Below are 19,735 nucleotides of genomic sequence, written 5' to 3' on the forward strand. Positions count from 1 at the left end.
TCTCTCTCTCTCTCTCTCTCTCTCTCTCTCTCTCTCTCTCTCTCTCTTTCTCTCTCTTCTCTCTCTCCTCTCTCTCTCTGTCTCTCTCTCTACCTTAGGGATCAGTCTCTTAAAACAAAGAACAAAAAAGAAAGCAGTTCAGCAAAACAACCAATAGATCAGCCAATATGCAGTATTCCATACCCATAGTCTCCGACTTCTGCAAAGAAGAGAGGGAGGTGCATTTTCTCAAATCTTCTCAGATCATTATAAATTATAGTGCTTTTTAGTTTAGCTTTTTTTTCTTATTTCTGTTCACGTTGCTGTGGTCATTTTGCATATTGTCTTCCCAGCTCTGCATCAGTTCATATAAGTCTTGCTGTGCTTCTCTTAGTTATTCATATTCATTGTTTCTTATGGTACAATAATATCCCATTACGTTCATGTACCACAATTTGTTTAGCCATTTCCTAATAGGTAGCCATCTACTTTATTTTCAATTCTTTGCTACCTCAAAAAGTGCTTCTATGAATATTTTGTGGTGTATGAACCCTTTCTTTCTATCTTAGACTTTCCTGGAACATGTATCTAGCCGTAGAAACTCCCTAGTTTAACATAGAATTTCTATGTTAAAGGATATGGGCATTTTTATCACTTTTTTAGCATTAACTCCAAATAGCTTTTTTGAATGGTAAGATTAATGCATAGCTTCACCAACAATGTCTTAGTATGTCCATCTTCCCATATCCCTTCCAACATTAACTGTTCCCATCTTTTGTTATCTTTGAGAATTTCATCATCCTTTGTGACCAGACCTTCAGGCTATTCTCTCACTGGAGCAAAGGTATAGTTCCATTAAACTCTTAAATAGCTCACTAATGGAAAGAGACATTGACATGGAAATTCTAGACCAGAAAATAAAGAAAACTGCACATTTTTATTAGATTTTGGAATATATTATTTATGTTTTTATAAATCAACCTTCCTGCTTTATTCTTCATCCCTTTTATTGGGGAGGGAAGGAGGGAGGGACTGGATCTTTAATTCCATTGGTGCAAGAAACTTCCAGTAAGGAAACTTTAGCAATGCAGATGAGCACTTGTTCTACAGTTTATAGTCTTAGAGAGCTGCCTGGAGCAACCGGAGGTTAAATGACTTGCCCAGGGTCACATGAGCAGGATGTGTGAGATGCCAGGCTCAGACTCTTCCTGATTCCAAGGACAGTTCATTATCTGCTGTGTACACTATGTCTCTTTTTGTCCCACAGACTAATAATAATCCCTGTCAGCAGAGGACCTTACCTCATACTTTACCGAGGAAATAAAGGCCATTTACAATGAGCTTTCCCTCCCTTCTCTATTCTTCATCTCTAAAGTCATTGAGATCACCCACCATTCTCTCTTGGTTGTGGGCTAGAACATGAGTGGAATTGGGAAGGCCTCAGTTAACCTCCACACTCTCATCGAACCAACTGGCCACTCTCATGAGCCAAGATTTTGTGGAACATACCTGGGGCAGTTTAAATTAACTTTGTCCCCAAGTTGATTGATCTGGGACCCCTCTTTGGGGGAAGATAGAAAAACAATTTTGGAATTTTGTCAGGGAGTTTCTGAGACCCCAGGGAACTCCCCTGCCAATGGCTCCCTGCTGGCAGCTTTTATATGCTTTTACCTTCATGAACTGCTTTTTAGCCATCTTGGGAATCGCTTTTCCCCAAAGTTGTTGAATATTATTTATTTTTTAAATGGTTTATTTGAATCCTTGAACTCTTGAGTGCATTGCGGCAGACACAGACCCACAACCTGGACATTCCTTTTTTACTGATGCCTCTGATGAAGAGGAGACTCTTACTCTTACCCCCAGGGACATCCCTTCTCTTTTTATCATAGTGTTATCCTCCCTCATCTCCAACAGCTGCTTCCACAATCACCTCCCCAGTCTTTACTCCCTTTCCAACAGCTCCTTCCTGTTGCCTACAGACATACCCAGATGTCTCCCACCTTTCAAAAACCCTTACTGGCCCCTACCATCCCTTCAACTTATAATCTTATATTTTTCCTCCCTTTCACAGCCATAATCCTAGAAAAAATTACCTAAACTTATTTCCTTTACTTCCTCTTCTCTCATTCTTCAATCCTTTTCCATCTGACCTCTTAACTAAAACTACTCTTTCCAAAGTTATCAGTGATCTCTTATTGCCATATCTGATGGCCTTTTCTCAGTTCTCATTCTTCTTGACCTTTCTGCAGCATTTGACAACATTGACCACCTTCTCCTACTCATTCCCTTCTTGTTTTTCATAACACTGCTCTTATGGTTCTCCTCAGCCTTTTTTTTTTCCGACTATGTCATCAACCATATCCTGACCCCAAATTAAGAGTGTATACTAAGGCTCTGTCCTAGACTTCCCTTTCTCCTCTTTATTTTCTCACTTGGTTGACCTCATTCAGTTATTATCTTTATACGGATGACTCCCAGATCTGTGTATCCAGCCATAGTCTCTTCTGCACTTCAGTCCCACATCACCAGTTGCTTACTAGACATTTCAAGATGGTTATCCCATAGGCATCTTAAAACTCAACATATCCAAAATGGAACTCACCATCTTTCACCCCAAACCCATCCCCCTTCTTAACTTACCTAATTCTGTCAAGGGTCCCACCATCCTTCTGGTCACCCAAGTTTACACCCTCAGAATTATCCTTAGCTCTTCACTCTCCCTCACCCCCAACATCCAAACAATTGCCAAATCTTATTGATTCTATCTCTACATCTCTCACATCTATCCCCTTCTCTCTACTCACACTGCTAACACCCTAGTAGCTTCCTCATTTTTCTCCCTGTATGAAATATTTTCCATCTACAGTCCATCCTTCACACAGCTGTGAAAGTGATTTTCCTAATGCACAGATCAAACTGTGTCTTACTCAATAAACTCCATTCTTTGATAAAGTTCTGCACAATCTGACCCATTCCTACCTTTGCAGCTTTGTGTTACACATAATTTCCACACACACACTCTCTATGGTCTAGCCCTTCTTCCTGTTCCTCCCATGTAGTACTCCATTTCCCGTCTTTTTGCCTTACCATCAGCTGTCCCCCATGCCCAGCATGCACACCCACCTCACTACTACCTCTTGGAATCCTTGATTTCCCTTCCAGACTCAACTGAAGTCCTACCTTTCTTTCCTGATCTCCCCAGCTGCTAGACTTGTATTTATTTTGCATATATCTGTATGTGTACATTCTCCCCTTTTAGAAGGTAAGCTCCCTAAGAGCTGGGGTTGTTTCACTTTTGTCCTTGTATCCCCAGTGCCTAGCACATAGTCATTCACAGGCTGCTCTGAGGTACAGTTGACAGAGCACTAGATCTGGGTCAGTACGGGACTTCCTGGAGTCGGGAAGATCTAAGTTCAAATCTGGCCTCCAGCACTTACTAGCTGTATGACCCTTAGCAAGTCACCTAATCTCTTCTGCCTCAATTTTCTCATGTGTAAAATAGGGATAGTATTAGCACCTACCTCCCAGGATTGTTGTGAGGATGAATAATATTTGTAAAGTGCTTTGTAAACCTTTAAAGCACTATATAAATTCTACTTGTTATTGTACTAGAATGCACTTAATAAGTGTTTACTGGTTTAAATTGGAATGGATAATTCACCCATAGGTAATGGAGAGTTGACTGTAAAACCTTTTGGAGTCTGTCTCCCACATACATGGTGAGTGTATTTTCAGTGTCCTAGGCACAGAAGTAGTAATCTGTTGTCCTGATAGGCTCTTCTTTTCTATAGAGAGATGTGTGGCCTCTTGCCTCCTAACTCTACATGCTAAACCATGCCGCTCAGCCCTGGGCAGCCTGACCAGCAGAGTGCCTCTTTACTCAGTGCAATATTGGGAATGGGTGATGGCTCAGATTGGGCTCTAGAACCCCACGAGGCATCCTGTGAAATGAGTCGTTTTGTGAGGTAGAGTTCTCACGCTATTAATACCTCATTTGAGATAAGGAAAGAGGGAAAAAGCCCTGCATGGAAATATTCCTTCTCTAAGTGGCACAATGTGATGCTTCTAAAAATACATGTTTGTGTTTGCTAGCCTCTTAGCTCAGCTCTGTGGGAGCCTCCTCTGCTCTTGGAGAAGCCGTTTGCACTGTGGACCCTAGAAGCATTCCCCAGTGACCCTGACTCTTCTTGGAATAAAGGGTAAAGGAGGGCAAAGAGAAGAGTTGTTCCCTAGCCACACTTCACTTTTCTTGGTTCACATCCTCTCAGCCTCTTTTTTTTTCTTTTGTCAGGAAGGCCTTGATTCAGTTCATTGAACATGTTATTAAGTGCCTGCTATGCACAGGGCATGGGGGTAGGTGCTCAGCTAATTTCTCACAGAGGTCCTGCCAAATCTCAGGGGATCCCAGCCCAGAAAGTGACTTCCCCACCTGTCCCACAAAGGCCCTGAAAGATCTGGGTAGGGAAATATATAGTCCCTACAGCTCAGCCCAGCCTTTCTCTGTGACACTTGGAAGTTCACAACACTTCTCACTTCCCTCATTCAGTTGTCCATCTCCTGTAGCCTTGCACAGAAACAGCTAACAGTTACTATACATCTACACAGCCAGCCAGATGGTAATCCTGTGAAGTTGGCTCAGTGAGCCTTGTTATTCTACTGCCAAGCCAAAAATGGACATTTTACAAAACCCTGGTGGCCAGCATACCCCCAAAGCTGTACTTGTAAGTACTTCATCTTCACCCCAAATCCAGTGAGAGATTACCTACTACAGACTCTCTCCATTTTGAGCTGTGTTCCTGGCAGTCCTCCTCCATGGGCTAGGATAAAGAAGAGGAAAGAGGATAGAGGGCCTGGATCTATTCCAGCCCAATCATCTCCATCTGAATCCTTTCCCACACCAGTCCTGCTGATGGAAGAGAATTCAACTCAGGGCACAACCCCATGAGCCATGTGGAAAAACTCCTGCTGTTTGAAATTGGATGCCCTATCCAAAGTAGGGAGACGGGTCAGAGCATAACAGTCCTACCTGAGGAACTTCAAAGATGCTCCTGTTTCTCCAGCATATTTAACTTATTTGTAGTTTTGAGATGAAAGTGTAGTCTCGATAAAAAGAGACCTAAGAATCATCACACAGATGCTACCCTTCATGATAATAAAAATAAAGGAGGGTGAGGGAAATATATGAGGTATGAGTGACTTAACAGGAGAAACAAGGGTAGGGCAAGACCTTCCATCCAGGTCACCATACCCTAGGAATACCAGTCATTGATACTGCTAGACCTTGGCTAGGAAGGGATCATGATGACTTTTATAATGCCAGGTAGTTTCACAGAAGTACAAATCCCACATCTTTTAGCTATGTTCTACAAATATCCTCCCAGCTCCTTAATGTGTAAGGAAATAAAGGAAAAGGGCATGTGTGCTAGGTATTGAAATTAGCTCAGTGACTTTGGAAGATGTTCACTTTTCAAAGCATGTATCAAACCAAACCAGTAGAAAATAGTGGTGTTGGAGACAAGTTAGGAAGGAGAAAAAAAGCTTTGTACTGGAGACTCTTTGGAGAAGGGAAGCTTAGACAGTGGGTAGTAGCTGATGTGTCATTTCCAAAAGAGTCAGTGAGGAGATGGCCTCGGACGACAAGGAAGAGCCAGAAACTCTGCTAAACCAGAAGAGACTACAAAAGCTCATATCAGATCCCCTTTGTCTCTAAGGAGTTTTGAAAGTTGACAGTGGGATGTTATGGGTCATTTGTGGCCATCCCTAGAGGGAGAGTGGTACAGTAGAAAGAAAGCTGGCTCTGGAATTAGATGAACTGGGTCCTTCCTACCTGCATGGCCTCGGGTCAGAATTAACCTCCCTGAGTTTCGGTTCCCTCCCCTGTAAAGTGAAAGGGGTTGAGCTGGACAACCAAATTTTATCCAGTTTCTCTAGACATGGACTTAGAATTCTAGTCCTAATTTTGCCAGTCTGAGTCAGCCTCAGTTTCCCTATATACCAAATAGGAAAAATACTAATCACCCTGTTAATCTCACAGTGTTCATAGATGATGGATTTAAAACTGGAAGGGAACTTAGAGTGAGGGAAGAAATAAACATTTATATAGCACCTACTATGTGCCAGGAGGCACTGTGCCAAATGTGCCAAATTTTTACAAATATTATCTCATTTGATCTTAGGAGGTCTTTAGAGGTCATTTAGTCCAACCCTCTCATTTTACAGATGAGGAAACTGAGGTTCAGGGAGGTTAAGTGAGTTGCCTGTGGTCATGCAAATAGTAAATGGTAGAACCAGGATTTGAACCCAGGTCCTCTGGCTCCAGATCTAGCATTCTTACACAACACTGAGCACGCTGGTTATTGTGAGGCTTCAAGAACTAATGTGAGAGCACTTTAAAAATATGCTACACAAGGGCAGCTTGGTGGCACAGGGGATAGAGCTCTGGCTTTGGAGTCAGGAGGACGTGAGTTCAAATCCAAACTCAGATACTTGACACTTACAAGCTGTGTGACCCTGGGCAAGTCACTTAAACCTGATTGCCTCACCAAAAAAAAGCAAAACAACCACAACAACAACAAAAATGCTACACAAGTTTATAGCAGTGATTGGCATTAATAATAAAAGAGGTGGCAGTTTGACAACCTAGGTCTAGCTCTCCAGGTTTCAATGGCAACTCTGTCAGTAGACTCCAGCCAGAGCATCTATTTAGTACCTGGATACAGTGTGGCTGTTTCATCTTTCTCCTTTACTGTCTCTCAAGCTCAGTGGGCCTAGAGTGTTTTGGAGGGTAGATCTGTTGTCAGTGTAGGGGATGCCTTTTCTGAAGGGAGGTGTTTCCTGTTTAGGGGTTATTCTCTCACCTTGACCCATGCTTCAGCCTTCCCAGCAAAGAGAGAGAATGGTAACAGTGGTGTCCCCATACAATCCCCTTCCTCTGCTTTGCAGGTGCAACGAGTTTCCGGGAGAAACAGTGTGTGTCTGGCTAGAGAGCTGCTCAAGCTCTTGGGGAGGAAAGCCATGAGTAAACATTGGTACCCTAGGGTCAGCCACTGGGAAATTCAACAAGAAGTTGCTATCAACTGTGGTCTCAGCTCTACTAGCATTTCCTCTTCTCCCAGATGCTGGCTTCCTGCCAGTCCAAATACTCACCCCTGGACTCAGGCAGTCTGTGCAACCGACTTCATCAGTTCTCTCCTGTGCTTTTTACTCCTGACTTTGGTGATGGTGGTGGTGCAGAAGATGAGAGATGCTCAGTGGAGTTGACTGGAACTGTGCTCATCTATTGCTGAGAAGTCAAACTGGAGTGCACAATAGGGAAGGAGAGAAATTTTCCCAGTGATTCCATATCTATATATGTAGACCAAATCTAACAAATTGAATTTTAATATAAATAAATATAAGTTCCTCTAATAAAAAAAAAAACACAGGATGAAGGAGCCCTGGATTAGTAGTAATTTATGCAAACAATGAAAACAATAATAATAGCTGATGTCTATATAGCATTGTAAGATTTACAAAACACTTTATGCACATTAACTCATTCAATCCTCACATCATCCCTGTGTGGTGGGGACTACAGGTATCTTATAGATGAGGAAATGAGGCTCAGAGAGGTTAAAGGACTTGCCCATAGTCAGTACAGTAATTACATGTCAAAAGTGAGATCCACACCTTGATATCTGCCAATTCTTTCAACATCCTGTGCAGAATTTTAATTGATTACAAGCTTAATCAGCAGTGTGACATGGCTGCTTAAAAAAAATTAATGAAATTGTAAGCTGCATTAAACTACTGTTGGAAAGTAATGCTTACATCCTCCCCAGGACATTTCTGTGGACCTCTGAATGTAGAAAAGACGTCTGCTATCTCCTCTTCCCAGCGTCTCACTGGTAGCTTCCTGAGTAGATTTGAAAGCACTTTTGAGGGGTGGTCAACAGGAAAGAGAATATGAATGCTGTAGGCTAATGATTCGTTAGCTGTGTTCTCCTCTCAGTAACCTTAGCTTGAGCCTGCTTCTGTTGGATCCACAGGGTTATTTTTCTTCATCAGTTGTGACTTTTTCCCTAGAGAAGATACTGTCCTATTCTGCCAGTTCTTCTCTCTTTCTACTCTGGCCAATGTTCTGAGACCCCTCTCCTGGGGCCATCCTGTCTCTCCAGGGAGCAACAGGCAGCTGCACCAGGGTATTTGGCTGCTTGCCACTTAGATAGAGCATTTAGTCACCAGGATCCTCCAGCTCACAAAACCACAGGTTTAATTGGTTGCACAGAGTGGGTGTCTAGTGGTTTCACCGGAGATGAAATCAGACAAAATGTGGGAGCCCAGATCTTCATAAAATCTCCCATCTGCATTTCTTCTGGATTGGGCATGACTGAACTGTGGTTGAGAAAGAATGCAGGGCACTGTAGGGAAACCCTGAATATTCTACCAGCAATGGAGGGACCCACAGCTTAGCCGGTTGTACCAGTACCCCATAAATAGAGATGAAAGGATCTTCCCTTTTGTGATATCCATGCCCAGAAGGCAGGACAGCTCAGGGTGGAGACTCCAGGCTCCTGGCATTACTATGAGTGGAAGTGGGACCCTGTCTGTGCCAAAGAGGAACCTCTCATGAGTCATTCCTCAGGAATGAAATCTTTTGGCTTCTGTGGAAACATCACTTTGATCTTGATTCTCAAGGATTTTTTTCCCAGTTTGGTTGACTTCCCCTCATCTGTTTTACACCCAAGGCTTATCTACCTCCTACTTTGCACCTCTCTGGGTATATTTCGTCTCCCCTCCTGGGGATCAGTTGGCTTTGACCCAAATATGCTTGGACCTTCTTTCCTCCTTCCATCTTCACTTTCCTCCTGGTGTTTTGAGCCATGTCAGAGTTCAGTGTATCTGGCTTTAGATCATCTCCTGCAGAGGTTGTGCATGTGATACTCCTTCCCTCAGAAGGCTCTGTCTCTGCAGAAGTGCAGTCTGAAGCCCAGGGCTGATTCATATCATTACACAGGAGCTATGCTCCCAGGCAGAGCCTTTCCATGCCTCTTCCTCTTCCCTTCCCCTGCCAATAATGCCCCTGAGTGGCAGGAAGGAGTAGAGTCTGGAAACCCTTAAAGCCTCAAAAGGATCCTTGACTGGGTGGGGTAAGGTCAGGTCAGGCCCTTCTTGGTATGCCCAGCACCCAGTGCGGGACCATGCATATGGCAGGTTATTAATATTTCCAGAATACATTCATTTAGGCTTTTGCCTCCTGCTAGACCTTTGCAAGAAGATTCTTGGCAAGGCAAGGCTGGACGGAGTGAGACAGTCTCTCCCACCCCCAGGAAGCTTCCCTCAGAAGGGCAGAGGTGGCTGATGGAATCTTGGCCTCTGCACCTCTTAGCAGGGTTGACTTGGAGCAAAGATCTTTAACTTCTTTAACTTAACTTCCTTATTTGTCAAATAAGGATTATAGTATTTTTCTACATCCTTTACAGGGTTCTTGCAAAGAAAGTGTTTTGTAGAATATAAGCTCCTGGAGGGTCGTTTTTGTCTTTGTCTTCCCAGCACTTAGAAGAATCCCTTGCAAGAAGTTAGGCACTTAGTAAATGTTGGTTGAATTGAGATGAGTTTGTCGTAAACCTTAAGGCACCATCTCAGTGTCCGTGGGTAACCTCGAGCCTTCCTGCCTGCTCAACTCGCCTGCCCTACCAACAAGATGAAACCCCAAAAGGAAAGAAATACCGAACTGTAGGAGCAATGGGGGTCTTCTGACAGCTGGGCCCAGTCTCAGTCTTCCTGTTCTGAACTTGGTACCCTAAGCTTTACCCCCTTGACTCCAGGACTTTCCAAGAGATGGAGTAGAATAACTCAATGCTGGTTCCCTCTCTCCGTACTCCCCTGCCTTGAACTCTTCTGTACTAGAATCCAGGAACCCCACTCAAGACTTTTGGCTCTCCCTGTACTGAGCTTCTGAGCCCTTGGGGAAGGGGGGACCAATCAGAGAAGAGACCCAGTGCCTGTCGGGAGACTGGACAAGGCAGTGGCTGTTTGGGGAGGCCACTGTTCACTGTTGTGTGTTAAAGAGCTAATAGCCGCTGTCTGGATCGTCCTCCACCTCTCAAGTGCCTGTAAAATCATTGTCTCCCTCACTGCATCCCAAGAAACCATCTCCAGTCACTGTAAAAGATTGTTTCAGTCCACTCCTTTTTGAGAAGCCTGACACCAAGGAGATAATTGCTCTTTGGAAAAGATCCCAGGAGAGAAAATGATTCTGTTCCTTTTATCAGGCCTTTCTCTATGGATCTGGTGCCCACAAGATAGCTCTGTCCATCTAGCAGGGGCCTCTGAGGAGTATTTGAACAGCTCATTAGTAAGAAGCCTCCATTAATGTGGGAGAACTGAGGCAGAAAATGTGAAAGGCAGTAGGTCCTTATAGGCTTCCCTTCCCACAGATTGCTCTCCCAAAGGGCTTAAGACAGTATGCTTTGGGGGGTCTCTTCCCCCTCCCCCCAAGACCACAAACCACAGGCCCCATTGCCCCAGCTGGCCCTGGGTAGGAATGTCCAGATTGCCTTCCTCAGTAGCCTGGAATTGGTGGTCTGCTCCAAATAACATGGGCAGAACTGTCAGAACAGTTCACTTCCATGCCTAGCTTGGCTTGGACAACATGGGAGTTGTCTAGGCCAAGTTAACAGCTGGGAATGGGAGGCATGGGGTTTGAGAGAGAGATACCAGAGCAATCCCATTAGGAAGCAAAAATTCCATCTCATGGGTGATCAGCTGCAAGCCTCTCTGAATTTACAACCTGGAACAACTCTGGCCTCTTTTAAAAGACAGCTGAGACTATAGAGGAATAAAGTACGAGGGGAGGGACGCAGGCTAAGGCCAAAGTGAGACCAATTTGGGATACTTGGCTTTGAAAGGAGATTAATAATATGATAGCCAAACAGGGCTACAGAGAGGAGGGAGGAGCTGTATGCTTGGCAGATGGGAGGAGTTTTCAGACCTGAGAAGGAATCAATATGTGTTGGCTCAATCCCATAAATGCCCTCAAGGCAAGTTTACTCCTATTTGCATTTCCCCGAAGTGTTCAACGATAGGGATAGCATGGAGCAGACACTGAGCTCAGCATGGCTTATTGAATGTGTGAAATGGCATGAGACCTTCAAAACTTCCAGGAAAGGTTTAGAAGAAAGAAAAAATATACCCCCTCTCTTCCATCCCACCCACAGCCCCATACTGCTGGGTGGACAGAATGGTATGGTGGAAACATCCTGGACCTGAAATCAGGAGACCTAGGTTGAACTTTCTGAGACTTTTTCCTCCTGTGTGAAAAAGGTATGATAATACACCTCCTAGGATTTTTGTGAGAAAAATGCGATGTAAAATTGAACTGTTTTTTGTTATTAACAAAGCAAGGGAATATGGTTCAATGGAGAACCATTGAGTCAGAGGGCCTGGTTTCAAATCCCAGTTCTGTCACTTAATACCTCAGTGACCTTGGATAAATCACTTAACCTCACTTGGCCTGCTTCTTGATCTGTGAAATGAGTGAGGTAGGTAGGATGACTTCTAAAGACCCTCTTAGCTCTAAATCTATAATTCCATTATCTTGTGATAGTAATTATTATAGGATATTATAGGATCAATTTAAAATCCCATACAAAGTATATGAAACCAAAGGGAGTATAAAAAAAGGAGGTCAGGGAATGGAACTAATCCTGAAACAGAGAAACTTAGATTTAGGGCTGGACAATGATCTGATACGTTTTCCTTATTTTCCAGAAGAGGAAGCTGAGGCCCGGAGAGGGGAAGTGATTTGTCCAAGGTCACATTGATAATAAGGAGCAAAACTGGGTTTCCAACCCTGGTTCTCTACCCCCAGGTCAACATTTCTACTATACCATACTTAGAGTGGGCCAGACAAAAAGCCACCCCAGCAGCCTTCTGCAAGGCAGCATATGATATAGTGTAAAGAATGCCAGGCTTGGAATCAGTAGATGGGTTCAAATCCAGGCTTGGAAACATGCTCATTATATGGCCTCAAGCAAGTCTTTAAATTCAGTGACTGGCAGATAGTAGGCACTTAATAAATGTTTGTTGATTGACTGGATGTTGTGAAGAAAACACTTCATAAATTTTAAAAGCCACATAGCTAATAATAGCCAGCATTTGTATAAAACACTCTAAGGTTTCTAAAACACAAGAATTATATCACAACAACCCTGGGAGGGAGGTGCCATTATTATTCCCATTTTACAAATGAGGAAACTGAGGCTGAAAGAGGTTAAGTGACTTGCCCAGTCAAGTCAGGTCACTGATAAGCTAGTCCATGACTAGTTAGTAGTCAACTAGTAAATATCTGAGGCTGGATTTTAACTCAGGTCTTCCTGCTTCTAGGCCTAGTTCTCTATCCACTGCTCTACCTAACTAAATGCATGACTGTTAGAGTTTGAAGCCGCTCCCTGCCCAGAGGCCTTGGGAGTAAACTAGGAAGATTTTAAATATAAATTAAGAAAATCCAATGTGAAGATGTCAAGCTCCTACAGCTACCTTCATCCCTTTGTTATTTCTGGCCACAGACTTTCCAGCCTGAGAATCAAGGCTTGAAGGAGATTCCTTTAAGTCTCAATCCACTAATACATGTCTCTGAGGTGGTTGGTTACCTCCATTGTGGTAAGGTGTGTCCACCCACTCTGAGATACCTCTGTCTCTGAAGTACTTCACCATAGCACCTCAGGACTCCCATCTCCCTCCCTGAGATTTGAGGGACCAGAGATTGAAATGAAGGATTGCTGCAGAGCCAACACTGTGCATCAAGTTGGGCCTGTTTTGCTCCAGCGTGTAGTCACTGGCCAAGCAGCTCCAGGGGGCACTGGGAGGGCATGGTTTTCCTCCCTTCTGCATTTTCCCTGGAAATTTTGTCTGTTATTCTTAGGGCAGCTGACATGGGGTCATCCTTCAGCAGGGAAATGAAATCCTGGAAAACTGGGACCCCAGAGCTGCCTCCTGTTATATATATAAATGGAATGGAAAATTATTTCAAATATAAAGTGTGCTGCCCTCTGAGAATGTTCTCACAGAACGACTCCTGGGATTTTTTTGACTCTTTGTAGGGGGAGCTCTCTCATTGGTGAAGGCTTCCCAGCCAATGAGTGTTCCATGTGCCTAGGCTAGCTCCAACAGTGAGAACCCTCTGCCTGGAGATGCTGAGAGGTACACAGAGAGGACAGTCAGAGGGCTGTCCTTACCTATTGAGCTGACCCAACATTGAGATATGTCTCCAACAGCGAGAAAGAATAGCACTGAACAGCTATTCCTGTCCTGTCTTGTCCTTTTTTCTATTCAGCCACTAAAATGATTTTCTAATGTCCAGGTCCAATCGTGTCACCCACACATTCTCTCTCTCTCTCTCTCTCTCAATAAACTCCAGTGGCTCCCTATCAACTCCAGAATCAAATAGAAAATCCTCTGGTATTCAAAACCCTTCCTAACCTAGCTCCCTCCTACCTTTCTAGTCTTCTTCTTATACCTTATACCTCAACATATTCTTTGATCCAGTGACAATGGCCTCTTGGCTGTTTCACAAGCAAGACACTCCATCTCTGAGCTCCAGGCATTGTCTCTGACTGTGCCCCATGCCTGGAGTGCTTTTCCTGCTCAACTCTGGCTACTGACCTCCCTGGCTTCCTTTAGATTCCAACTAAAATCCCACCTTCTAAAGAAAGCCTCTCTAAACCCTTCTACCGGCTTTCTTCTCAATCATTTCCTGTTTATCCTATATGTAGCTTATTTGTACATACTGGTTTGCTTTTTGTCTTCCCCATTCGATTGTGAGTTCTTTGAGGGCAGGCACTGTATTTTGCCTTTCTTTGTATCCCCAGCATTTAACACAGTGCCTGGTATACAGTAGGTGCTTACTAAATGTTTACTGACTGACTGGCAGTAGAGCACTATACTAAATAATAAAAGAGATACAGTGATTAAATAAGACAAGATTTCTGCCTAATGTTAGTATAGCAATTGTGTTACTACAGTCAGAATGGTGGCTTGCTAGAAGAGACTGAAGAACAGGAGGCACTAACTGATGTAGTAAACACTGGGCAGGATCTCTGGAGAAGACCTTTGAGTACTCCTCTAGGAATAGATGATATCCAAATTCAGTGGTTTAATGTTACTATAGTTAGTGAAAGCCAAGGCTCCTTGTAAAGCACTTTGTAAACCATAAAATGATGTCTAAATACATTTGTACTTTCTTACTTTGATGGATACATGATTTCTTCTATGTACTGCTAGCTGCATTTTTTTACCAAGGCAATTCAAAATCCATCTTTCATCCTGTGTGACTTCCAGACACATACTTTCATAAATCCTTCATAGAGGAGTTAGCAGAAAGTCTTTCTCTGGGTTTTTTGGGGCATTTTGAAGGTCCCAGTGTAGCACTTTTGGTGTCGATCTGTTATTCTTCATTTATGACTGGACCACCTCATTTTCTGTTCCTATGTTACTTTGACTTAGGTTTCTTCTTTTTATATGCTTGTCATTGTTATATGCTATGATATACTTGCTCTGCCATGCATTTTTCTACTGCCGTTTTAGTCACCCACAATTTTAATTTTTTGGAGCTGTCATGGTCTTACATAATCTGCAACTGAAGAGTATCTCACTGAGACGAAATGACATTCTGATATTATTAGGGAAAGATTCCATGAGATGAAGAGGTTATTTAATGTGTGTTTTTAGTGGATCTATATACCTTGCTGTCATGTACATTAAAAGATTAATAAGGTATCTTGGTTTGACTCTTTTTAATTTTGAAGTCATACTTAAGATTATTAAGACTTAATAAAGGAAGGTCAGAGCCAAGATGGCAGAAAAAAGGCAGTAACTCACCTGAGCTCTCTCCAAAACCCCTCTGAACATCTTTAAATAGTGCCATAAAAAAATTCCTGGAGCTGCAGAATCCATAAAAGAATGGGGCAAAATAATTTTTCAGCCAAACACAGCTTAGAAGATCAGCAAGAAAGGTCAGTCACTCCTGGTTGAGAGTAGAGCACAGTCCAGTGCAGGCCACACCAGCACAGACCCAGCTCCAACAAACCAGGAACAGGCCTTAGGAGCTACTGAATCAGCAATGCTAATGGCTGCTTCTGGAGCTCAGCTCACAGACAGTAAGGGGTTCAAACAACTGGTCAGAAGGAGATTATAGGGGCCTCTTTGCTAGCACTGAGGCAGTACTCTGTTGCCTTGCCCATACTCAGATCTGGGTCAGAATTCTGGGTGGCAGTCCCAGGGCAAGGAGGAGCACTAACATAGCAGAGCTTATGGCCACAGTAGAGCAGGGAGCCTCATCGCAGTTCCAGGACAGAAAAGAGTGCTTATGGTCACTCAGACCAGAGCATAGGCCAGGAGAGTAGTAAACACACCTCTCCTTAGATCATAGCACCTTGGAAGAACTGAAAACTTAGAGGTCCCGAGAAGTATCTCTGAAAACAGCTACAAAAAAACCCCTGAAGCTTGGGGCCGTGAAACTTCTACCCTGGAAGCAGAGCCCTACTTTAACAAAGAGTTGAAAGTCAAGAAATAGGATGGGAAAATGAGCAAACCACAGAAAAAAATTCAGACCATAGAAAGTTATTATGGTGATAAAGAAGATCAGAACACACATTCAGAAGATAACAAAGTCAAAGCTCCTACATCCAAAGCCTTCAAGAAAAATATAAATTGGTCTCAGGCCATGGAAGAGCTCAAAAAGGATTTTGAAAATCAAGTAGGAGAGGTAGAAGAAAAATTGGGAAGAGAAATGAGAGTGATGCAAGAAATCATGAAAAGCAAGTTAACAGCTTGCTAAAGGAGACACAAAAATACTGAAGAAAATAACACCTTGAAAAACAGACTAGGCCAAATGGTAAAAGAGATACAAAAAGCCAACGAGAATTCCTTAAAAAGTAGAATTGGCCAAATGGTAAAGGAGGTACAAAAGCTCACTGAAGAAAATAATTCCTTAAAAATTAGAATTGAGCAAATGGAAGCTGATGACTTTATGAGAAATCAAGAAACAGTAAAACAAAACCAAAAGAATGAAAAGTAGAAGACAATGTGAAATGTCTCGTTGGAAAAACAACTGACCTGGAAAATAGATCCAGGAGAGATAATTTAAAATTTATTGGACTACCTGAAAGCCATGATCAAAAAAAGAGCCTAGACATCATCTTTCAAAATATTAGCAAGGAAAACTGCCCAAATATTCTAGAACCAGAGGGTAAAATAGACATTGAAAGAATCAACATATCACCTCCTGAAAGAGACCCCAAAATGAAAACTCCCAGAAATATTATAGCCAAATTCCAGAGCTCCCAGGTCAAAGAGAAAATATTGCAAGCAGCCAAAAAGAAACAATTCAAATATTGTGGAACCACAATCAAGATAACATAAGATTTAGATGCTTGGATATTAAAGGATTGGAGGACTTGGAATATGATATTCCAGAGGGCAAAGAAGCCAAGACAACCAAGAATCACCTACCCAGAAAATCTGGGTATAATCCTTCTGGGGGGAAAAATGGACAGTCAGTGGAATAGAGGACTTTCAAGCATTCTTGATGAAAAGAACAGAGTTGAATAGAAAATTTGACTTTCAAATACAAGACCCAAGAGAAGCATGAAAAGGTAAACAGGAAAGGGAGATCATAAGGGACTTAATAAAGTTAAACTGTTTACATTCCTACATGGGAAGATGATACTTGTAACTCAGAAGAACTTTCTCATTATTAGGGCAGTTAGAACGAGTATATATAGACAGAGGGTACAGGTGTGAGTTGAATATGAAGGGATGATATCTAAAAAAATAAAATTAAAGAGTGAGATGGGAATGTACTGGGAGAAAGGGAAAGGGAGAGGTAAAATGAGGTAAATTATCTCACATAAAAGAGGTAAGAAAAAGCTTTTACAGTGGAGGTAAAGAGGGAGAGTGAGTGAACCTTATTCTCATCATTATTGGCTCAAAGAGGAAATAACATACACACTGAATTGGGTATAGAAATCTATCTTACCCTACAGGAAAGTAGGAGGGGAACGGGATAAGAGAAGGAGGGGTGGTGATAGAAGGGAGGCAGATTAAGAGAGGGGCTAGTCAAAATAAAAACACTTTTGGAGAGGGACAAAGTAAAAAGAGAGAGAATAGAATAAATGGAGGGTGGAGAATAGAATGGAGGGAAATACAATTAGCACTAGTAACTGTGAAAAAAAATTTGAAGCAAGTTTGTCTGCTAATAGCCTCATTTCTCAAATATTTAGGGAACTGAGTCAAATTTATAAAAATTAGTCATTCCCCAGTATGAACAGTTTTCAGATGAAGTAATCAAAGCTATGTGAAAAAGTGCTCTAACTCATTATTGATTGGAGAAATGCAAATTAAAACACTTCTGAGGTCCTACCTCATATCTATTAGATTGGCTAATAGGACAAAATGGAAAATGACAAATGATGAAGGGAATATGGGGAAAATGAGACATTAATGCACTATTGGTGGAGTTGTGAACTGATTGAACCATTCTGTAGAAGATTTGGAACTATGCCCAAAGGGCTATAAAACCATGCATACCTTTTGACCTAGCAATGTCACTACTAGGTCTATATCCAAGAAGAGATAAAAAACAAAAAGGAAAGGGATCTATATATATAAAAATATTTATAGCAGTTCTTTTCTGGTAGCAAGGAATTGGAAATTGAGGGGATGCCCATCGATTGGGGAATAGCTAAACAAATTGTGGTATGTGTTTATGATGGAATTATATTGTGCTATAAGAAATGATAAGAAGGATGCTCTCAGAAAAACCTGGAACGACATACATGAGCTGATGTAAAATGAAATGTACTGTGTACAAAGTAACAGCAATATTGTAAGATGATCAACCATTAATATCTTAGCTATTCTCAGCAATACAGTGATCTAAGACAACTCTGAAGGACTTATGGTGAAAAATGCTGTCCATTCCCAGAGAAAGAACTAATTGTGTCTGAATACAGATTGAAGCATACTTTTTTACTTTATTTTTCTTGAGGTGGTTTTTTTTTTTTTGGTCTGTTTTTTCTTTCACAACATGACTAATATGGAAATGTTTTGTATGACTACACATGTATAACCTATATCAAATTGCTTGCCTTCTTGTTGAGGGAGGGGCATGGGGAGGGAGGAAGGGAGAGAATTTGGAACTCAAAAGTTTTAAAAATGAATGTTAAAAATTGTTTTTACATGTAACTGGGGAAAAATAAAATACTAAATAATTTTTAAATGTAAAAAAGGGTTAAAAAGGAAAATATTGTTGAAAAGGTGGGGTTTTGTGTCAGGGAGAAATCTGAGATCACTGAAAGTGCAGCATAATTTCCTAAATACTATTGAATCCACTCACTTCCTCCTATTCAATTCCAAGCTCACTTTGTAGTCCACCTATAGTACCTATCCATGATGTTTATGGTAATGAAATAACACAGATGCCTGCTTTAGCCAACATAATTTCATAATCCAGGCAATGTTTAGTTTTTATCTACTTGTTCTTATTGTTTTTTAAATGTGAATTATTATCCTAATTTCTTATGGATCTCATTGAAGAGACCCTGTGTTATTTCATACTCTACCAGCTCTTCTCAGACACAAGACTGATCCAACTTTTTTTTTTAATAGAAGTCACTATGTACCATTGTTGAGAACACCAGTAGCCTCTCCTAATATAAACTAGATGCTTATGTACTTTATGCAGAGCATGCACTAAAAACATCTGTGAATACAAGAAGTCAACATAGTGACTGAGGAACAAAAGGAGTGTACCAAAATGGCCCAGGGTTATAAAGAACAACTTATTTTGATTTGATAATTATTGAATAAGCTACCCAAAAACACTGTAACATTCAAACTGTCTTTGTTCATTCCGACAAAACCTGCACTGCAAATATATAAATTAGCCCCAAGTATATTGAGACCATTAAAGTATTTGATTTTCACATGAAAAACTATTCTTTTTAAAGGCAGTAAGGCTGGGTAATGGGGGGAGGGGGAATCATCATAGTTTTTTGTTTTGTTTGTTTTGTTTCAGCTTAAGCCCATTATGGTTATGCTTAGCCTTACATCCATTATCATCTCTCCTAAGGAAAACTTAACTATGACTTCAGAATTAAAAAGGGAGTCAAACCAAGACACTTTATTAATCATTTGATGTGTATGACTATATGCTGTATGACTCCACTAAAAAACACATTAAGCAACCTCTTCATCTCACAGAACTTTTCCCCAATGACAGATATCACAATGTCATTTTGGACTCAGTAAGTGTAAAATTATCAACACATTCCAAGGAAAGATAAAGACTGAACTCTTCAAGCTTGAATTTGTTGAGACTATGTTGAGCCAGTGAATGAAGGTGATACCTACAGATATCTTGGTGTCCCTTAGTCGAAACACATTGAATATGAAAATATCAAAGAGAAAGCCGTGGTTAAATATATTAAAGAGACTTACTGGCATAATGAAATTAAAACTAAATGGAAAGAGCACATTTAAATCAATTAACACGTGTCTCAATGTACTTTTTTTTAATTACAAAATAAACAAGAAGGGATTTGAAAAGTATGCTAATAAAAACCCGTACAATATTAACAAAACCCAGGGATCATCACCCTAGCAGCTTTAAAAAGATGAATACTTCCTGTCCAGAAAGGTGGAAAAGCTTAATGTACATTCTTAAGGAGCATGATAAACAGGTCAAAAACCTGCAGAAATATTTTTGAAACAAATA

At 41.5% G+C, this 19,735-nt stretch overlaps 1 protein-coding gene and 1 long non-coding RNA gene across 5 annotated transcripts in view; one reads left to right on the forward strand and one right to left on the reverse strand.

The window, feature by feature from the left end:
• Positions 1 to 8,111, reverse strand: part of LOC114033615 — a 20,879-nt gene extending 12,768 nt beyond the window's left edge. Inside the window, exons 1-2 of the long non-coding RNA XR_003568000.1 lie at positions 7,789 to 8,111; positions 7,126 to 7,274 (exon numbers count right to left, since the gene is read on the reverse strand). This is a non-coding gene — a long non-coding RNA (uncharacterized LOC114033615). The remainder of the gene's footprint in view (positions 1 to 7,125; positions 7,275 to 7,788) is intronic.
• The window catches only part of EXD3 (exonuclease 3'-5' domain containing 3), a 411,990-nt gene that overhangs the window by 307,465 nt on the left and 84,790 nt on the right, over positions 1 to 19,735 (forward strand). The gene's annotated exons all lie outside the window — the stretch shown is intronic.

Source organism: Vombatus ursinus, unplaced genomic scaffold, assembly GCF_900497805.2.
Source record: "Vombatus ursinus unplaced genomic scaffold, bare-nosed wombat genome assembly UNPS02000580.1, whole genome shotgun sequence".
Taxonomy (NCBI): Eukaryota; Metazoa; Chordata; class Mammalia; order Diprotodontia; family Vombatidae; genus Vombatus; species Vombatus ursinus.